The sequence below is a fragment of the Octopus bimaculoides genome, chromosome 8, assembly GCF_001194135.2.
Source record: "Octopus bimaculoides isolate UCB-OBI-ISO-001 chromosome 8, ASM119413v2, whole genome shotgun sequence".
Lineage (NCBI taxonomy): Eukaryota > Metazoa > Mollusca > Cephalopoda > Octopoda > Octopodidae > Octopus > Octopus bimaculoides.
Genome location: NC_068988.1, coordinates 34,956,480 through 34,964,364, shown reverse-complemented (window position 1 = coordinate 34,964,364; position 7,885 = coordinate 34,956,480). Strand labels below are relative to the sequence as shown.

The 7,885-nt window shown below is 33.9% G+C and overlaps 1 protein-coding gene across 1 annotated transcript in view; it reads right to left on the bottom strand.

The window, feature by feature from the left end:
* The window catches only part of LOC106867420 (zinc finger CCCH domain-containing protein 10-like), a gene marked incomplete at its 3' end in the record, with an annotated part of 466,330 nt that overhangs the window by 45,514 nt on the left and 412,931 nt on the right, over nucleotides 1-7,885 (bottom strand). The gene's annotated exons all lie outside the window — the stretch shown is intronic.

Below are 7,885 nucleotides of genomic sequence, written 5' to 3'. Positions count from 1 at the left end.
ATATATATATATATATATATGGCAGGCTTCTATCAGTTTTTGTCTACCAAACCTACTCACAAGGCTTTGGTCGGACTGCGGCTATAGTAAAAGACACTTGGCCAAGGTGCCACGCAATGGGAATGAACCCAGAACTATGTGGCCATGATGGGGCACTGCCTTTAGTTTGCCAAATCGCCCCCAGGACTTATTCTTTGTAAGCCTAGTACTTATTCCATTGGTCTCTTTTGCTAGACAGCTAAGTTATGGGGTTGCAAACACACCGACATAGGTTGTCAAACGATGATGGGGCCAAACACAGACTCACAAACACACAAAAATATACATACATACTTACATACATATATATATATATGATGGGCTTTTTTCAGTATACGTCTACCAAATCCACTCTTAAGGCTTTGGTCAGTCTGAGGTTATAGTAGAAGACATCTGCCCAAGGTGCCACGCAGGGGGACTGAACCATGAACCACATTGTTGGGAAACAAACTTCTTACCCACAGTCACTTCTGCAATTATATATATATACACACACACACACACACACACACACACACATGTATGTATGGATATTATATATAATAAATTATATGTAACTTTTGTCTCTATATGTTTTGGTATTACTACCACCTGAGGAGGAGGGGATGCTGACTTTACAATTCTCTTTTTGAACAAAAATACACATCTGGAAACTAAGTATAATAATAGCAAAAAGAAAATAAAGGGAGAAACAGACAAGTAGTAGCAGTAGTAGTGCATTGGAAATACTGAAGTTGTCAGGCTATTAACAATTAAAGCAAAAAATAGTAAGAGATTAAATGACTGGTCATGGGAGTTACATGTTGAACGGAGGATAGGGTGACAGTGGAGTGTATGTGTAGAAAGTAGAATAAGTGAATTATGAAATTAAAATAACATCAAAATGATTAACATTAATAATGAAGAGTTACAGCAGAACATGAAACGTGCGTACACACACACACACACACACACACACAGAGAGGATGATTTTGCTCCATGGGTTTAAATATAATAATTTGTGTTATTCCATACACCCGCAATGTTATGTACATAATATACATGGCTACAGCAGCCCTCGTGGGTCATCTGAAACAGCTGTTAAGTTAGGACTATTGCATCATTCTTTTTGATTATTTGTATTCCATGTAAATACACTCATTACATCTGCTTCTCTTTGCCTGTTTACTCCTGAATATATATATGTATATATGTATTAGAAAAAGCGTGTAAAAGTATAGACGAAGTGCAGAAACATAGTTGGACAAAAATATGACAGCATAATGAAACCAAAGTAGCCAATAGCATGTATGTATGCATGTTTATATAAGACACACACAAACTATTACGTGTCAGTATGTACATGTATATGCATACAAGTATACACAAGTGTGTGTTTGTGTTTGTTCATGTGCTTGACAACCATTTTATGTATGCTTCTCTTTAGCATGGATAAAACAAAGGCGGCAACCCGGCACAAACGTTAGCACGCCGGCCGAAATGCTTAGCGGTATTTCGTCTGCCGTTACGTTCTGGGTTTGAATTCCGCCGAGGTCGACTTTACCTTTCATCCTTTCGGGGTCGATAAATTAAGTACCAGTTACACACTGGGTTCGACGTAATCGACTTAATCCCTCTGTCTGTCCTTGTTTGTCCCCTTGTGGGCAATAAAGAAATATGGAAAAAACAAAAGTGAAATAAATTTGAGGAATACATGTTACTCAGGCACAGTTCTACAGTTGCATGCTCTTCCTGTTGCTAACCTTTATCTATTTATGAAGGAATTATTTTTATTGCACTCATCTTTGAAAGCACAGAACTACAGGATGAATTGTTGACAAGGAGTGTCAACAGATGTCAGCAAATTTTTTAGCTCAATATTTGCATGCAATGCACAAAATCAAAACATTCATACTGACATATACACATACATGATGAAAACAGAAAAATAGAACTCAAAACATGAGTGTATACACACACACACATATATATGTATATAATATAGTGATAGATAGGGTTAATATAGCCAGGTGTGTACATTTCAAGCATTCAATTATAATTGAAGTTATGGCTAACCACATTAAGTGTAATGAACACTTTGGATTATTTGAGTTAATTAATCCCAATGTATTTCATCCAATGGGTAAATCCTGGGTTTGGTCCACTGGATTATACACTGGATATATACACAGTAAACTACTTACACACACACAATGGTTCGGTGATGCAAACAGGGAAATAGAAGTCAATACACACACACACACACACATATATATTTATATATATAACTATTTGGTTAATAATAAAATAATATTCATTGTCTTAATGTCTTTTTTCCATGCTAATATTGGCTGGGTGGAGTTGACTGAAGCAGATGTTCTCTGAAAAATACCCTTCCTGTCACCAATCCCTATCTGGTTCCATGTAAGGTAATATTTCCCCATAACCAGACAAATTTAATTGAATATTGGAAATGAATGTCATTCATTTACAGCAATCACATGAAGTCAAGACAAAGAGACACAAACATGCACATACACTCTCAGTCTCTCACATACATATTCATATCTATTTATGATAGACTTCTTTCAGGTCCATCTACTAAACCCCTTCACAAGACTGGTTAGCTGACTACAGCAGAAGTCACCTGCTTGTGGTGCTGTGCAGGCAATGGAATTGAACCCAAAACAATGTAGTTCAGAAGTGTACTCTATAACCACACAACACACACACCTAATGAATGATTGCAACAAAGTTGAATTTGTCATTCCTTCTGATACTTTTACTAACACAGACCATGAGAGAGAGACAGACAGACAGACAGGAAGATATGAGTGAGTGATGTGCTTGCGCATTGTATATGTTGAAGGTGTGAGTGTGTATTTGTGAGTGGTATTTGTATGTTGTGTTGCAGGTTTGTGTGTCTACATGTGAATGTGAAAGTGTGTTTATGTGTATTTGATTTATTTGCAAAGGGCTGTTGCCAGAATAAGACAGATGATGGCGATTCGTTGGAAGTGCTGTTGATATAGGTATCTGCCTCTTCAAGTACATCATCACACTGGAACACATCTACATACATACACACATATATGTGTACACTAAAATTACACAGTACACATCACATTTAGACACACACACACAAGAACTATTTAATCAGACATTTAGGAGAAGCTGCCAACATATCTCTTGGTGTTTGCAAGATATGATGGTGAGCCAATATACAATAGGAGAGATTAAACTGAAAAATCCTCTCAGGCTACAATGTCCATATACATCAATAATTACTATGTTCTACTGATTTGCCCAAAGCTTGCACTCAGAAACTGGAAGGTCATCAACAGATGAACTTAGGTGACCTTTGAGGTTTGTTGAAGATGATGCACAAAAGAAGGGAAAAAAAATTGTTCTTTGATGCTATGCATGCTCACTAATATTCAAAAGAATTTTCAAAGCATCTTTTTATCCTAACCCCAGTATGAAATTGTCAAGCAATGAATAGAAATACATATGCATATATGCATTTTTGAAAATGGAGGGAGCAACAAAAAAAAAGCTTTCCTGATATTCAAAATTGATTACAAGCAATTATGTTTTATTTTCAGAAAGTTGATTGACGCATACAATTCAATAAGTGGATTTAACATTGACAACCTTAACTCTTTTGATATTAACCAGCCTGACACTACCCCTGGTTCTATGATACAAACTACCTGTTTTAAAGTGATCTGAATATAAAGCTTCCATCAAAATTTTGGGGTAATTTATGTTCCAACAGATTAATAATGATATAGTTATTTCACAAGATTTTTCATTATTTTCAAGATTAATTGAAACAAAGGCAGCATATTTCATCAAAAATAAAGTAAAAGAATTAATAAGAAGTGACATGTCTGAAACAGAAACAGCAACAAGTTTTTGAAGGGTCTTGAATCATAAACCTATCACTTATCATTGACTAAGTGACTGGATCACTCATTGTACTCCAGACTGACTGCAAATCCAACCCTCAGACATAGTTGGTATAATATTTTTATACTATCTCAGCTGTCATTTAACTGCAGAATACAATTTGCCAGTCACTAAGCACCCTAATAATAATGAAGGAAAGAGAAAAACAATTATATTTAGTTGTCCAACAAACCTAAGGAATGTTGCTACCAATTCTCTTCTAACACAGCATTTAATATATTTGTATGCACAATTTGGGATGTGGATATTGTGCAGAAGCCTGTCTTGTGACTGTATGTGTGTGTTAATGCATACATGCTTATATATCTGTACTTACACACACAAATTCACCCCCTTTATACATTTATAGATTTGTGTTTGAGTCTGTGTGTTTGACACAGTACTGTTAGTTTAAAAACAAAAATGTGTCAAAATGGTAACTTAGCCAATCAATAAAATATTGATTGGTAGAATAAATAATAAACTGAAATAAAAACTAGGGTCACTGGGATCAATAAAAACTCACTGAAGGGCAGTGTCCTAGCATAGCTGCAGTCCAATGGGCTGAAGTCAGAAAAAAGATTATCAGAGAATAAAGCTGGGAAGGCCATATGTAGAATGCCATTCAAACAGCTTTTTCATTGGTTAATTTTGTGCTGTAAGACTGGCTTCACAATTAGTGTTGTCAGGGACTGTTCAATGATCACAACTAATTCTATTACAATTTATTCAAGGAAGGGTTACAATGAAACACCATTGTAATCATGCACAATACCTACTTATACACACATACATACATTACATGTGTGTGTGTGTGTGTGTATATGTATATATATATATATATATATATATATAGGCATGCATGTAAAGTTTCATAGAGATTTGAGAATAAAAATACGAGATAGGGATAGTCTAAAATTTATCAGATCAATAGCTATATTACAATATGGTATAAATCTAAAGGTTTTTGGGAGAGAGACAAAACTGGATTGTTTAAAATTTATCGAAGTAAGATGGCCACAATGAAAAATGAGTTAATCAATAGTTATAATAATACATTGACAAATATATGTATCTATGAAGAACACACGTACTATGTTGAAATAGAGACAAACCGGCCTTTATTTCAAACTAATTGAAAGCAGAAGGCCACTATGGCAATTAAGTGATCTAGAATGAATAATGTAGAAGGGATTTTGAAATAATGGAAATTTCATTATTGATAAAATAATGATTCATTCAAAAACTTCTGAAGAAAAATAAAAATTCAATGGAATTGTTGCAAGTACATGATAAAACAAAACCTACTGAATTTCAAAAGCTGATATTTTCATGCTCTCATAGCTTTGTGAATGGGATACCTTTAACACTGCTGGTAACAGAGGACATGCTGAACTACATTCGTTAATAAGGAAAGTTAGCTAACAAGAGTAGGAGAATTAAGAAACTCACTTTTGAGTCATTAACATCCATGGGAATAGAGATTTAGATTAACTGATATACAACTGAAATTAAGAGCCATAAACACTTGTTAGATTCATTAGTTTAAGGTAGCTTTAGATGAGGAGACATAACAAGGTCAACACACTGGATGTACTAAAGTCATCTTTACATTAACGAACCAAGGGTGCTATGAACATATAGTTGTCTGAAAAGAGAAATTGCTCTCCAACAACAAAATACAACAGCAATTCGCAAATTCATGATCAAATCCTGTCAGAATGTATTTAGAATGAATATGCAAGCCATTGTTTTGATTCTTGCAGTTTACCGTGCACATGATGATTTATGATATCCAACTGATCTCTTACTCTTAAAGCTGTGTGAGAGGATACCTTTAACAATCCTTTGGTAGAAGAGGCCATTGTAAACAATCATTAGCTATTTAAAAGATTCAGAAGATACCAAACTTATGAGAATTAAGAAATTTAATTTCAAATCGTTAACATTCATAAGGATGGAAATTTAGTTAAATTTCCTTTGCTGCTAAACATGAGATGAATCCTTTACTGAATATGACACTAGGCTATCGTATATATTGCTGAAAATAATTTCTAATCAGCACTGCAAACTAATGGAAAACCCAAAGCTCATTCAAACCTTGTACTGTTTATTGCAGTGGGTTACGCTTCTCCACAGTACCTATTTACATCAAGGTAGACTGATCTGTTGATATGTAACCAGTCTTTGATTTAAGTCAATTAACCATAATGCATGAAAGATCACTTAGAGACGACTAACGCACTAAAGTTACCACATTAAATGAATCACAGGAGGATTCAATTCTTTTTATTTGGTCCCTAGTTTTAATATCGCCAGGGACAACTTTGCCTTTGGTTGGTCTAATGTAAAACGATAGAGGATGTCAATAAACAAGCACAGATTTAATTACTTATATATAGATATTAATTTAAAATACATTGATTTAATATACAAAGAATTGATATAATTAATTAAACACCCCAAATATTCATCAAAATGAAAACAAAAACAAATTAGTTAACACCTGAAAAAACATTTTTCAATGTCTAGCCTCTTTTCATTGATACTACTATCTGTATCTTAGTTGAAAATAAAAGCATAAATGATACCATGCATGTGTGTGTGTGTGTGTGTGTGTGTGCGTGTGGTGTGCATGTGTGTATGTTTAGTGAGATTTAGTAAAATAATTACGATATTGAATATACACATTGGTGAAATTACTCCGTGAAAATCATTACAAATATACCGATTCTCAATTGTAGACTGAAAATTGAAGTCTAAATTGCAAAGAAATAGCTAGCTATATTGTAATCAGCATGAGGTGTTATAACAAACCAAGGGGTGTTAGCTATCAAAATGGTTCATCAGCTTTTGGAAAATTAAGTAACAGTAATATACTTGGGTTGACTTAATCAGTCACAAATTTGTGGCCTTCTCCAAGGAAAGAATCAGTTATGTTGTCTTTAGATAATAGTTTTTGAAATATTTTAAATGTCTTTTGAGCTTGATTTAGTTTGACTTTATTACTTGATTGATTCCAGTAAATGACCAATATATTAGTAAATTATCACCTAATAGAATACTGAGCATTGCAATTTCACTGTACCATACTAGACCATACCATATCATTAAATATTAGGAGTCACTGAATCACAGTACAAATGTTTTTGTGCCAATCAATTCTTGTTAGATATTTTCTGGGAACTGGGCCAACACTACTTTCCGTCGTCCATCTTTTAAAATGTTTTCTAGTCTCACAGACAATCCCAGCTTACCAAGCACTATTGTTTGGATTTATAGGAAGCATTCGATATGGACAGAAAACAATAATTAGCTGTTCAGAATACAAGCCAATAAAGTGACCTCAATGTAGTCACATGACTTCATAGAAACAGAATCCAAAAATCCCTCAAATTAAACCCTATCATCTTTAGGCAAACTAATAACATGTGACTGAGTGCTTAAGACTGACCTAGGGCTAAATAAAAAGCTCAGTGTTTTACATTTCTCTGTCCTGCTACACTAGGGTCCATGTAATCAACTAGCCCCTCTCACAAAATGTCATGCCTTGTGCCTATAGTAGAAAGGATTATTATTGATAGAAGTATCAATTATTATAATTATTGTCATTATTATTATTACATCACTACTACATAGATACGGGTACATCACAATCTTATTAGATATCCTCGTTACTATAATAGTTATTTCATTTACCATCCTATATATTAACATATTATCTCATTGCATAACAAGCACATCAAGACTTTAACTAGAGTTACCTCAAGGTGCTGGTAGCTTGAATAATTCTCTGAGACAGACTTAGCATTATAGGATATCATGTGAAGTCAGTAGAGAAAAACGTGAAAACTAAGATACTTAAAATCTTTTCATATATATATGTATGTATGTATGTGTATATATATATATATAT